Source organism: Mus musculus, chromosome 7 (genome assembly GCF_000001635.26).
Source record: "Mus musculus strain C57BL/6J chromosome 7, GRCm38.p6 C57BL/6J".
Taxonomy (NCBI): domain Eukaryota; kingdom Metazoa; phylum Chordata; class Mammalia; order Rodentia; family Muridae; genus Mus; species Mus musculus.
In genome coordinates, this window is record NC_000073.6 from 128,086,375 (window position 1) to 128,101,402 (window position 15,028).

General features: G+C 41.0%; 1 protein-coding gene across 2 annotated transcripts in view; it reads left to right on the plus strand.

Moving 5' to 3' along the window:
• The window catches only part of Itgam (integrin alpha M), a 55,852-nt gene that overhangs the window by 23,735 nt on the left and 17,089 nt on the right, over positions 1 to 15,028 (plus strand). The window lies entirely within an intron of this gene.

Below are 15,028 nucleotides of genomic sequence, written 5' to 3' on the forward strand. Positions count from 1 at the left end.
CGTTCTATGATTACCTGTTTCTAGAGCTGGCGTTTCTCCAGAACATAACCAATATAGTCACACTAGATATTAAAATACGGAAATAGTTCTATATCTGTTGATGGACTGAAGAGATAGTTCAGACATGAATTTGATAGCATTGGAAATGTAAATGAGCTAAATACCTAATAAAAAATGGAAAAAAAAAAACAACTGGGAAGAAGCTGGGAAGTGGTGGTACACACCTTTAATTCTAGCACTTGGGAGGCAGAGGCAGGAAGATTTCTAAGTTCGAGGCCAGCCTGGTCTACAGAGTGAGTTCCAAGACAACCAGGGCTATACAGAGAAACCCTGTCTAGAACAAAAAACAAAACAAAAGAACAAAAACCACCCCCCCATCCCAAAACCAACCAGCTAACCAACCAATCAATAAAACAATTGGGGAGGTGGAGACAAGGGGGTCTTCTGGGATTTCCTGGCTGGCCAGCATACCTTAATTGGTGAGCTTCAGACCAATGAGAGACTCTGTCTTAATAAACAGGGTAGATAGTATTGAAGAATTAACTCCTGAGGTTGACCTCTGGTTCTCTCTCTCTCTCTCTCTCTCTCTCTCTCTCTCTCTCTCTCTCTCTCTCTCTCTCTCTTTCTCTCTCTCTCTCTCACACACACATACACACAGAGACACCCCAATACACATACACATACATATACACATACACATAAAAATACTGAAGTAATTCCATATCTGCTGATAAATGGCTGTTCCTCTAAGATGCCTCATATGGACAAACTGATGTCAAAGTTCATGGGGAGATGTAAGAGACCCAGAATAACCAATGCAATCTAAAAAAAGGAGAACACTTCTCAACCCCAAATGTACAAGACCAGGTATGGTACCGTGTGCAGAAAAATCTCAGTATGCAAGAGGGTGAGGTAGGAGAAGTTTGAGGTCAGGTTGGGCTACATAGTGAGTTCTAGACCAACCTGGGTGCTACTGTTTGAGATCCAGTTTCAAAAACAAAATAAAACAACAACAAAACCAATCACAGCCTCCATCTCTCCCCTCTACAAGTAGATAGAGAAAAAAAAAGTAAATTAATAGTCACAAGTGTATGAAGTGGGGTAGATGCTGAGAAGGACTAACCACAACATGGTTACTGTCTGGAGCTAGTGTTATGGTTACAAAACATGAACATAGTAGACACTGCTGAGTTTTGTACTTTAAGACAGAGAATTTATGTTATGTAAACCTTCTCATTAAAAAAAGGCTGTTGAGAAAACCCAATGGAATTCATCGTAACAACAGGACACGAGAGCCGTGGAGATGCTCTAGCAGGTACAGAAATAAAAGCTGATGGGCCCGACCTTTCCCAGTTAAATCTCCAGTGAGTTGGGAGCTAAAGGGCATGTCCTCAACTTGAAAAGGGTCATTTACAAAGCCTCCAGCTGGTGTCACCTTAGAACCGTAAGCAAGGCGACTAGCTACGCTTGCTATCTCTTCTGAGCTATTTATTGCTGAGCTATTTATTGAATTTAAACTTATGTTTGCTACAGGAGCGCCCTGAGGCTTACATTTTAGATCCAGTCAAGTTGACAGCCCAGGTTAGCCACCACACCATCTAGTTGATAGCCCAGGTTAGCCACCACACCATCTAGCTTTGCTTTGCTGTCTGCAGTGTGGGGTGGAATACATGAAAACAGCCCTGCTCATATCAAGTCCTAAAGTGTTCCCTTATGTTTTCTTCCAGCAATTTCATAGTTTAGGTATTACATTCAGGTGTTCAGTGCATTTAGAATGGACTGTTCTTTTGCACATAGTTTCCCAAGCGATAACACTTATCAGAGAGATGTCATTTTTATGTTTCTCCTTGGTGCCTTTGTTGAAAATCTGTTACCTGTGAGAATGTGGGTTTCTGGGATCTGCATTCATCCCCTGGCTTATTGCTTATCTATATTGTGATACCATGCTGCTTGGATCACAGCAGCTGTGTGTGTGTGTGTGTGTGTGTGTGTGTGTAGTCAGAATCTTGCTATAAGGCCTGGTTTGTCTCAGTCTCTCCACACACTATGATCACAGGCTTCTGTTCCTATCCCAGGTATGGCCAACCCGTACTTCTTACTGGAGTGCCTTCATCTTTCTCTTTTTTGTTCAATATTGTTTAAATATTTCGGGTTTCTTTTGATTGCCTATAAATTTTAGGATTTAAGAGAATATTTTTTAATGAAAACTGCCATTATAATTCAAAGTAGACTAATTCTTCTAATACATAAACATGGGATCCCCCTGTTTTTTGTGTTTTTAAATCTATTCTCAATATTTTATATTTTTTCATTTCAAATACCCTTCATTCTGTGGTTAAAATAATTCCTAGGTTTAAACAAATTTTTTTTGAGATAATCTTTCAAGTGAGCCAGTTTCAAGTGAGTTGACGTTGAACTTTCTATGCAGCTAAGGATGCCCTTGACCTTCTCACCCTCTGGCCTCCACCTTCCATGTTCTGGGATTAGAGGTGTGCACCACTGGGCTAAGTGAGCACTGTATCTTCTGAGCTGGATCTCTAGACCTATTGCTAAACAGATATTTATTCTTATTTTTGTTAATTGTGTATGTTTGTGTAAATGTGTTCAGGAGCCCATGAAGCAGCGGAGGGCACCAGTTACCATGGAACTAGAGTTATAGGTTGTGAACTGTCCACTGTGGGTCTGGGAACTGAACTCAGGTCCTCTGGAAGAACAGCACAGGTTCTACTCCAGCCCCAAATCTATCACTTTTTGATAGGTACTGTAAATGGTATTAATTCCTTTATAGTTTTTTTTTTTTTCCAGATGGTTCAGTACTGGTTCCTAGGCATGTTCTGCTCTGTATGTTGATTTTGTATCCTTTAACTTTGCCAAATTATGTGCTCTAACAGTGTTCCTTGTCGAGTGTAGAAGATGTCTGTGAGTCTTACTTCCTCCTGCCCGGTCTGCACGCCCTCATTTCTGACTCATGCTGAATTTCTCGACTTGGGGCTTCCCATACTGTGTTGAGCAACAGTGTTGTTCAGATCGCACAGGAGACAGTTTCAATTTATTTTTAGTTTTTTTTTTAATCATAGAGGCTTGTTGAATCTTATAAAACGGCCTTCTTGCGTACCCTTTGAAATGATCATATGATGTTTGCTATTTAGCCTAGAGATGGGATATATCAGCTTTATGGGTGATACAGTTTCCCCTCTACCTTCTCTTCTTCCTTCCCTTCCTGTATCTTCCTCATTACCTCCCCTTTTCTTATTCTCCTTCTCTTCCCTCCTTTGCAATATTGGGCAGCTTCCTGAATGCTAGGCAAATACAGCGCTACCTCTCATCTATGCCACCAGACCCAGGAGAGCTTTTAACAACATGCTGTCAGATTCACTTCGCTAACACTTTATTTAGAATTTTTTTGCAGTTTCAGTCAAGGCTAACCTGTGCTAAAGGAGGCTTTAACCCCCCCCCACTCCAATAATCAATGTTCTTTAACCCTTTGTGGAATAGAGCAGTGAGCCACGGCTTTCTCTTTGTTGGAAGCCTTTTATAAAGTTACCGATTAACTCTCAGTCCAAACCATTGGCCCACCCAGGTTCGGCTGCATAGGATTTTCTTGATGAACTGTCTTCTCTGTTATGATATGACACTGAGGCGGGAGGACATGAGCCTGTATTGTCTGACAGGTGTCTGCAACACCCTTCTCCTTTGTGGTCATCCTTGGCTTGGAGTAGCTTCTTTCCTTCCTCCTTTGCTTTGGAGCTATGTTCATAATCCACACCTATAGGTCTAATTCAGGTCGTCAGTAATAGAATTTTTAAAAGCGCATTTAACAAGACCCGGAGAGTTGGCTCAGCGGTTAAGACTATGCGCTGTTCTTGATGAGGATTGGGTTTGATTCCTAGCACACACACTCAGTGGTTCACACCATCCGTACCTCCAGTTACAGGGGAACTAATGTCCTCTTCTTACCTCCATAGGCACCTGGCACCCACATAGTAGTTAGTACACAGACATATGCAGTCAAAATACCCATACATAAAATAAAATAAAGAAATCTAAAAAAAATAAAATAAAAACCCCAATCCTGCTCAGCACTTCACATCTGGTTAGAGAGTACTTGTAGTGTTAGCACAGTCACTGGAGGGCACCGCCGTGTTCTGTTCACTGTTAGCACGGTCCCTCGATCACACCGCTGTGTTCTGTTCACTGTTAGCACAGTCCCTCGATCACACCGCTGTGTTCTGTTCACTGTTTTCTGCTTTGTATCTCCTCTGCTCCATTCTATCTCTTGCTGTCTTGTTTGGCTTTGATGATTTTTTTTTTGTACTAAATTTTTTATTAGATATTTTCTTTATTTACATTTCAAGTGTTATCCCCTTTCCTAGTTTCCCCTCCAAAAGTCCCCTATCCCTTTCCCCCTCCCCCTGCTCCCCAACTCTCCCACTCCCATTCCTGGTCTTGGCATTCCTCTATACTGGAGCATAGAACCTTCACATGACCAAGGACCTCTCCTCCTATTGATGACTGACTAGGCCGTCCTCTGCTACATATACACATATGGTTTTTTTTGTTGTTGTTTGTTTTTGTTTTTTGATCGGTGGTTTAGTTCCAAGGAGCTCTGGGCGTACTGGTTAATTCATATTGATGTTCCTCCTATGGGGCTTCAGACCCCTTCAGCTCCTTGGTTACTTTCTCTAGCTCCTTCATTCGGGACCTTGTGCTCTGTCCAATGGATGATTGTGAGCATCCTCTTCTGTATTTGCCAGGCACTGGCAGAGCCCCTCAGGAGACAGCTACATCAGGTTCCTGTCAGCAAGCTTTTGTTGGCATCTGCCATAGTGTCTGGGTTTGATAGTTGTTCATGGGATGGATCCCCAAGTGGGGCAGTCTCTGGATAGTTGTTCCTTCAGTCTCTGCTCTGAACTTTGTCTCTGTAACTCCTTTCATAGGTATTTTGTTCCCCCTTCTAAGAAGGATTCTGAGCTTCTGGGCTAATATCCATGTATCAATGAGTGCATATCATGTGTGTTCTTTTGTGATTGGGTTACCTCACTTAGGATGATATCCTCCAGATGCATCCATTTGCCTAGGAATTTCATGAATTCATTCTTTTTAATAGCTGAGTAGTACTCCATTGTGTAATGTACCACATTTTCTGTATCCATTCCTCTGTTGAGGGGCATCTGGGTTCTTTCTAGCTTCTGGCTATTATAAATAAGGCTGCTATGAACACAGTGGAGCATGTGTCCTTCTTACTGGTTGGAACATCTTCTGGGTACATGCCCAGGAGTGGTATTGCTGGATCTTCCAGTAGAACTATGTCCAATTTTCTGAGGAGCCACCAAACTGATTTCCAGAGTGGTTGTACCAGCTTGCAGTCCCACCAACAATGGAGGAGTGTCCCTCTTTCTCCACATCCTCGACAGCATCTGCTGTCACCTGAGTTTTTGAACTTAGTCATTCTGACTGGTATGCGGTGGAATCTCAGGGTTGTTTTGATTTGCATTTTTCTGATGATTAAGAATGTTGAACATTTTTTTTTCCATTTTTTTATTAGGTATTTAACTCATTTACATTTCCAATGCTATACCAAAAGTCCCCCATATCCACCCACCCCCACTCCCCTGCCCACCCACTCCCCCTTTTTGGCCCTGGTATTCCCCTGTACTGGGGCATATAAAGTTTGCAAGTCCAATGGGCCTCTCTTTCCAGTGATGGCCGACTAGGCCATCTTTTGGTATATATGCAGCTAGAGTCAAGAGCTCCGGGGTACTGGTTAGCTCATAATGTTGTTCCACCTATAGGGTTGCAGATCCCTTTAGCTCCTTGGCTACTTTCTCTAGCTCCTCCATTGGGAGCCCTATGATCCATCCATTAGCTGACTGTGAGCATCCACTTCTGTGTTTGCTGGGCCCCGGCATAGTCTCACAAGAGACAGCTACATCTGCGTCCTTTCAATAAAATCTTGCTAGTGTATGCAATGGTGTCAGCGTTTGGATGCTGATTATGGGGTGGATCCCTGGCTATGGCAGTCTCTACATGGTCCATCCTTTCATCTCAGCTCCAAACTCCGTCTCTGTAACTCCTTCCATGGGTGTTTTGTTCCCAAATCTAAGGAGGGGCATAGTGTCCACACTTCAGTCTTCATTCTCCTTGAGTTTCATGTGTTTAGCAAATTATATCTTATATCTTGGGTATCCTAGGTTTGGGGCTAATATCCACTTATCAGTGAATACATATTGTGTGAGTTTCTTTGTGAATGTGTTACCTCACTCAGGATGATGCCCTCCAGGTCCATCCATTTGGCTAGGAATTTCATAAATTCATTCTTTTTAATAGCTGAGTAGTACTCCATTGTGTAGATGTACCACATTTTCTGTATCCATTCCTCTGTTGAGGGGCATCTAGGTTCTTTCCAGCTTCTGGCTATTATAAATAAGGCTGCTATGAACACAGTGGAGCATGTGTCCTTCTTACTGGTTGGAACATCTTCTGGGTACATGCCCAGGAGTGGTATTGCTGGATCTTCCAGTAGAACTATGTCCAATTTTCTGAGGAGCCACCAAACTGATTTCCAGAGTGGTTGTACCAGCTTGCAGTCCCACCAACAATGGAGGAGTGTCCCTCTTTCTCCACATCCTCGACAGCATCTGCTGTCACCTGAGTTTTTGAACTTAGTCATTCTGACTGGTATGCGGTGGAATCTCAGGGTTGTTTTGATTTGCATTTTTCTGATGATTAAGAATGTTGAACATTTTTTTAGGTGCTTCTCAGCCATTTGGTATTCCTCAGTTGAGGATTCTTTGTTTAGCTCTGTACCCCATTTTTAAATAGGGTTGTTTGGCTTTCTGGAGTCAAACTTCTTGAGTTTTTTGTATATATTGATATTAGCCCCCTATTGGATTTAGGATAGGTAAAGATCCTTTCCCATCTGTTGGTTGCCTTTTGGTCTTATTGAAAGTGTCCTTTGCCTTACAGAAGCTTTGCAATTTTTTAAAAAAGATTTATTTATTTATTATATGTAAGTACACTGTAGTTGTCTTCAGACACACCAGAAGAGGGTGTCAGATCTTGTTATGGATGGTTGTGAGCCGCCATGTGGTTGCTGGGATTTGAACTTGAGACCTTTGGAAGAGCAGTCAGTGCTCTTAACCGCTGAGCTATCTCACCAGTACTGAAGCTTTGCAATTTTATGAGGTCCCATTTGTTGATTCTTAATCTTATAGCACATGCCATTGGTGTTCCATTCAGGAATTGTTCCTCTGTGGCCACATGTTTCAGACTCTTCCACACTTTCTCCTCTATGAGTTTCAGTGTCTTTGGTTTATGTGGAGGTCCTTGATCCACTTGGATTTGAGCTTTGTACAAGGAGATAAGAATGGATCAATTCACATTCTTCTACATGCTAACCACCAGTTGAGCCAGCACCATTTGTTAAAGATGCTGTCTTTTTTCCACTGGATGGTTTTAGCTCCTTTGTCAAAGATCAGGTAACCATAGGCGTGTGGGTTCATTTCTGGGTCTTCAGTTCTGTTCCATTGATCTACCTGTCTGTCATTGTACCAGTACCATACAGTTTTTAATCACAATTGCTCTGTAGTACAGCTTGAGGTCAGGGATGGTGATTCCACCAGAGGTTCTTTTATTGTTGAGAATAGTTTTTGCTATTCTAGGTTTTTTGTTATTCCAGATGAATTTGCAAATTGCTCTTTCTAACTCTGTGAAGAATTGAGTTGGAATTTTGATAGAGATTGCATTGAATCTGTAGATTGCTTTTGGCAAGATAGCCATTTTGACTATATTAATCCTGCCAATCCATGAGCATGGGAGATATTTCCAACTTCTGGGATTTTCTTCAATTTCTTTCTTCAGACACTTGAAGTTCTTATTATACAAAATTTTCACTTCCTTAGTTAGAGTCACACCAAGGTATTTTATATTATCTGTGGCTATTGTGAAGGGTGTTGTTTCCCTAATTTCTTTCTCAGCCTGTTTATCCTTTGTGTAGAGAAAGGCCACTGATTTGTTTGAGTTAATTTTATAACCAGCTACTTAACTGAAGTTGTTTATCAGGTTTAGGAGTTCTCTGGTGGAATTTTTGGGGTCACTTAAGTATACTATCATATCATCTGCAAATAGTGATAATTAGAGTTCTTCCTTTCCAATTTGTATTTCTTTGATCTCCTTTTGTTGTCTAATTGCTCTGGCTAGGACTTCAAGTACTATATTGAATAGGTAGGGAGAGAGTGGGCAGCCTTGTCTAGTCCCTGATTTTAGTGGGATTGCTTCCAGTCTCTCACCATTTAGTTTGATGTTGGCTACTGGTTTGCTGTAGATTGCTTTTATTATGTTTATGTATGGGCCTTGAATTCCTGATCTTTCTAAGACTTTTATCATGAAGGGGTGTTGGACTTTGTCGAATGCTTTCTCAGCATCTAATGAGATGATCATGTGGTTTTTGTCTTTGAGTTTGTTTATATACTGGATTACGTTGATGGATTTCTGTATATTGAACCATCCTTGCATCCCTACTTGATCATGATGGATGATCATTTTGATGTGTTCTTGGATTCGGTTTGTGAGAATTTTATTGAGTATTTTTGCATTGATATTCATAAGGGAAATTGGTCTGAAGTTCTCTATCTTTGTTGGGTCTTTGTGTGGTTTAGGTATCAGAGTAATTGTAGCTTCATAGAACGAATTGGGTAGTGTGCCTTCTGTTTCTATTTTGTGGAGTTGTTTGAGGAGTATTGGAATTAGGTCTTCTTTGAAGGTCTAATAGAACTCTGCACTAAAGGCATATGGTCCTGGGCTTTTTTCTTTTTGTTGGGAGACTATTAATGACTGTTTCTATTTCTTTAGGGGATATGGGACTTTTTAGATAGCTAATCTGATCCTGATCTAACTTTGGTACCTGTTTTCTGTCTAGAAAATTGTCCATTTCATTCAGGTTTTCCAGTTTTGTTGAGTATAGCCTTTTGTAGTAGGATCTGATGATTTTTTGGATTTCCTCAGATTCTGTTGTTATATCTCCCTTTTCATTTCTGATTTTGTTAATTAGGATGCTGTCTCTGTGCCCTCTAGTGAGTCTGGCTAAGGGTTTATCTATCTTGTTGATTTTCTCAAAGAACCAGCTTCTGCTTTGGTTGATTCTTTGTACAGTTCTTTTTGTTTCCACTTGATTGATTTCAGCCCTGAGTTTGATTATTTCCTGCCTTCTACTCCTCTTTGGTGAATTTGTTTTCTTTTGTTCTAGAGATTTTAGGTGTGCTGTTGAGCTGCTAGTGTATGCTCTCTCCAGTTTCTTTTTGGAGGCACTCAGAGCTATGAGTTTCCCTCTTAGAAATGCTTTCATTGTGTCCCATAAGTTTGGGTATGTTGTGGCTTCATTTTCATTAAACTCTAAAAAGTCTTTAATTTCTTTCTTTATTTCTTCCTTGACCAAGTTATCATTGAGTATAGTGTTGTTCAGCTTCCACATGTATGCGGACTTTCTATTATTTATGTTGTTATTGAAGATCAGCCTTAGTCCATGGTGATTTGATAGGGTGCATGGGATTATTTCAATATTTCTGTATCTGTTGAGGCCTGTTTGGTGTCCAATTATATGATCAACTTTGGAGAAGGTACCATGAGGTGCTGAGAAGAAGGTATATCCTTTTGTTTTAGGATGAAATGTTCTAGAGATATCTGTTAAATCCATTTGTTTCATAACTTCTGTTAGTTTCACTGTGTCTCTGTTTAGTTTCTGTTTCCATGATCTATCCATTAATGAGAATGTGGTGTTGAAGTCTTCCACTATTATTGTGTGAGGTGTAATGTGTGCTTTGAGTTTTAGCAGTTCCTTTAATGAATGTTCAGAATTGTGAGTTCATCTTGGTAAATTTGATCAGTAAGAAGTGTCCCTCCTTATCTTTTTTGAGAATTTTAGGTTGAAAGTTGATTTTATTCGATATTAGAATGGCTACTCCATCTTGTTTCTTGGGACCATTTGCTTGGAAAATTGTTTTTCAGCCTTTTACTCTAAGGTAGTGTCTGTCTTTGTCCCTGAGGTGGGTTTCCTATATGCAGCAAAAAGTTGTGTCCTGTTTACATAACCAGTCTGTTAGTCTATGTCTTTTTATTGGAAAATTGAATCCATTGATATTAAGAGATATTAAGGAAAAAATTGTTGTTGCTTCCTGTTATTTTTGTTGTTAGAGTTGGAATTCTGTTCATGTGGCTATCTTCTTTAGGTTTGTTGAAAGATTACTTTCTTGCTTTTTCTCGAGCTTAGTTTCCCTCTTTGTGTTGGAGTTTTCTCTTTATTATCCTTTGAAGGGCTGAATTTGTGGAAAGATATTGTGTAATTTTCATTTTGTCATGGAATACCTTGGTTTCTCCATCTATAGTAATTGAGAGGTTTTCTAGGTATAGTAGCCTAGGCTGGCATTTGTGTTCTCTTAGGGACTGTATGCATCTGCCCAGAATCTTCTGGCTTTCATAGTCTCTGGGGAGAAGTCAGGTGTAATTCTGATAGGTCTGCCTTTATCTGTTACTTGACCTTTTCCCCTTACTGCTTTTAATATTCTTTCTTTGTTTAGTGCATTTGGTGTTTTGATTACTATGTGACGGGAGGAATTTCTTTTCTGGTCCAAACTATTTGGAATTCTGTAGGCTTGTTGTATGTTTATGGGCATCTTTCTTTAGGTTGGGGAAGTTTTCTTCTATAATTTTGTTGAAGATATTTACTGGCCCTTTAAGTTGGAAATCTTCCTTCTCATCTATACCTATTATCCTTAGGTTTGGTCTTCTCATTGTGTCCTGGATTTCCTGGGTGTTTTGGGTTAGGATCTTTTTGCATTTTGCATTTTCTTTTATTGTTGTGTTAATGGTATCTTCTATGGTCTCTTCTTTTCTATGGTATCTTCTGCACCTGAGATTCTCTCTTCTATCTCTTGTATTCTGTTGGTTATGCTTGCATCAATGGCTCCTGACTTCTTTCCTAGGTTTTCTAGTTCCAGAGTGGTCTCCCTTGTGAATTCGTTATTGTTCTACTTCCAGTTTTAGATCCTGGATGTTTTTGTTCAATTCTTTCATCTGTTTGGATGTGTTCTCCTGTATTTCTTTAAGGGAGTTATTTATTTCCTTCTTATAGTCCTCCATCATCATTATGACAAGTGACTTTAGATCCATATCTTGCTTTTCTGGTGTGATGATATATCCAGGACTTGCTATGATGGGAAAGTTTGATTCTGATGTTGCCAAGTAACCTTGGTTTCTGTTGCTTCTGTTCTTATGCTTGCCTCCTGCCATCTGATTATCTCAAGTGCTAGCTGCCCTCAATATATCTGATTGGAGCCTGTCCTTCCTGTAATTCCGGTTGAGTCACAACTCCTCAGAGTCCAGATTTCTCTGATCCTGTGATTCCAGGATCCTGTTAACCTGAGATTCTGATTGTGCCAGAGTTCTTGGCAGTCAAGCTTCCTCTGAGACCCTGAGATCCTGGTGTGACCAAGCTCCTGGGATCCTGGGATCCTGGAATCCTAAGACCCTGGGCGTGTTAGACCGTCTGGAAGTGGTACCTCCTCTGGGGACTGTGGGGCTGTCCGCTGTGTTCGAAACTAAGGTAGACCATCGCTGACCAGAAGGAACCCAAGCCTCTGGTCAGGGGAGTTTCCTTTGCTCCTGCTGGCACAGGCCTCTCACGATTGTTTTGGAACAGATGTTGCGTTCCACTCACCCGTGATCCTAAGATCCTGGGCGTGCTAGGACACCTGGGGCATAGAGAGTCCTCTGGGGACCGTGGGACTATCCCTGATGATTTTTAAAAATAGTTACATATCTTAATTTTTTGTTTCTGCTATAGAGTTTTCTCTGTGTATTTGGGGCTTACATAAAGCATTTTATAGTTACAGCAGTCTTTTTTTTTTTTTTTTTAGATATAGTTATTTATTTCATACCAGAAGAGGGCACCAAATCTCATTATAGATGGTTATGAGTCACCATGTGGTTGTAGTTGCTGGAAATTGAACTTAGGACCTCTGGAAAAGCAGCCAGTACTCTTAACCACTGAGCCATCTCTCTAGCTCATAGCAGGCTATTTTTAATGGATGACAATTTCACCCACACTAAAAAACAAAATACAAAATACAAAAAGCTATTTGTCAGGCCATGGTGACACATACCTGTAATTCCAGCACTTGGGAGGCAGAGGTAGATGGGTCTCTGAGTTCAAAGCCAGCCTGGTTTACAGAGTGAGTTGCAGGACAGCCAAGGCTACACAGAGAAATCCTGTCTTGAAAAAACAAAAAAGTAAAACAGAACCAAAAACCCCTATTCATTGACAGCTTCTTCTACCACCTTTTATGTTGTTATTGTCATAACTGGTCAGCTGATATACAATAATGGTGCAAGAAACTGTAATGGAAAGGCTTTTTCAACAAGTGACAGAGGGGCTGAAAATCCAAAACAAACTGTTTTATCTCACATCACACGAAATGGATCCAAAGAAAATTTACTTTTAATGAGATTTAACATTCCGCCAATACACCAGCAGTGTAACCAAGCATTACTGAGGAGAAATAGAGACAGATGTTCACATGGAAATCTATGTGCAAATGTTTGCCATTGCTCTGCTCCTAATCATGCCAAACTGGACGCAATCCAGAAGCCCTCAGCTGGAGGGTGGAATGGTAAACTGTGCCGTGCCTACACAGCAGAGCACTCATCAGCAGTGGAAGTGAGTTACCAATGTATGCAAACACCATGAGAGACTTCCAGTGAATTATTCTAGGTGAAAAACGGGAATAATGGAAGCCATGCTCACAGCAGTCTAGAACAGGACAACTGTGACACAGGAACAGAAAACACATCAGTGGTCTCTAGGGATTGCCCACAGGGAAGAGGCCATCTGTGGGACATCAGGAGAGCGTCATATCCTGAGAGTGGTCATATGACGGTGTGTTTGCCAAAACTCTAAAACTGTATACTAAAACAGTTGAATTTTATCTTATGCAAAATTTACCCTCAATAAATCTGACCTTAAAACAAAAATGCTATTGACTTCAGGACAGTCTCGGTGCCTCTACTGGGTGGTGAGCAAGACAGCCTGTAATGGTGTGTGTGTGTCTCTCTCTGCATCTCTCTGTGTGTGTCTCTCTCTGTGTGTGTCTCGGTGTGTGCACGTGTGTTCATCTCTCTCCCTCTCTGTGTCTGTGTTGTATGTGTGTGCTCGCGTGCCCACACATGCGCACATGTGGGGTTTGGGGGCAGAGACCAGTGTTGTGAGTCACAGCATGATGTCCTCTCTACTATCTCTATTTTCCTCCCCGGGACTTCTCTTGGGTTAAGCTGCAGTTCATCCCTGTTTATCTGTTTCTTGCTCTTCTTTCCACATTGTTATGCTGACCGTCCTTGAAGGCACAGTGTCTGCTACCCAGTTTTGTGCTCAACAAAAAAGTCTTTGTTGAACAAATGAATAAATGGACTATAAATGGCTCAGTTCCAGGGCTGGATGCTACATGCTTACAATGAACATATGAAAAAGACATTTTTACTGGTAGGTGACACAAAAATTTCTGTGTAGCAAAGTTTTTCAGTACTAAAGACTAAACTACCCAGAGCTTCAAGAACATGGGATGAGTCACTGAGCTATAGCCGTATAACAACCACCACTACCACCACCACCACCACCACAATAATAAATAATAATTATTACTAAGTAATTATTAATTAACAATAAATATTATTTTGCTTTATTTTTTTGGTTTTTCAAGACAGGGTTTCTCAAAACCCTGAGATTTTGAGGTACTTCAGACTGCCCTCAAACTCACAGGGGACTGCCTGCCTCTGTCTTCTGAGTGCTGTGATTAAAGGTGTGCTACCACTGCCTGGCTATAATTTTGATTTTAATCCAGTCAATGGATTATGGCCAAATTAGACTTTATTCTCTGCCTCTACAAAGAATTCTAATCTACTAAAAGGGCTACTCTTTTGACATTGTATTTGTGTTGCCTGTGTAACCTTTACGGCTTTAGTAATTTCTCTGGAATACCATTGAGATAAATTCAACTCTATTTCCCACTGGCTTTATGATAAACTCCTCTAGCTAGCAGCATATTCCACTGGTTGATTTAGGGATGTAGCTCAGTGGTAGACCAGTTGTTTAGCATACCCAAAGTACTGGATTTCATCCTTAACATACTCTCTTTCTCTCTGCTCCTGTCCTCTCCCTCTCTTTTTTTCCTTTGCTTTCTCTCAAAATGTATCATAAGTCATGTCTTAGTCACCCTTCTGTTGCTGAGAAGAGACACCATGACCAAGGGAACTTTTATAAGAGAACACATTTAATCGGGGCTCGCTTACAGGTTCAGAGGTTTCGTTCATTATCATCATGGTGGGAATCATGGTGTCATTGGAGCAGTAGCTAAGAGCTCCATCCTGATCTGTAGGCAGAGAGAGAGAGAGAGAGAGAGAGAGAGAGAGAGAGAGAGAGAGAGAGAGAGAGACTGGGCCAGGTGTGGGCTTTTGAAAACCTCAAAACCCGTTTTGGCTGTGGTGGCACATGTAATCCCAGGGGGCAGAGGCAGACAGATTTCTGTGTGTTTGAGGTCAGTCTGGTCTATAAGGCAAGTTCTAGGATATCCAGAGCTGTTTACACAGAGAAACTCTGTCTCAGGGGAGTTGGGTAGAAACCTCAGAACCCACCTCGGTGACACAATTTCTCCTACAAGGTCATACCTTCTAATCCTTCTAATTTTATCAAAGAACTTCAGTGAGTAAGCATTCAAATATCTGAGCCTGTAGGGGTCATCCATTCACCACAAATCATACAGAAAATTATATCTTCTAATGATTTCCCCAGTAGACATGGTCTCATTCCTTTCTCTTCCTTTCAGACAAGTTCTAACATATATTCCTATGCAGGCCTTGAACTCCTGACCCTCCTGCCTCTGCCTTCTGAGTGTTGGCATACACAACATGTCTGGCTATGGACATTTTTCATAGACAGGAAGTTCCTAGATTCTTCTCAGGTGGAAAGAGGTGTGTGACCTTTGCC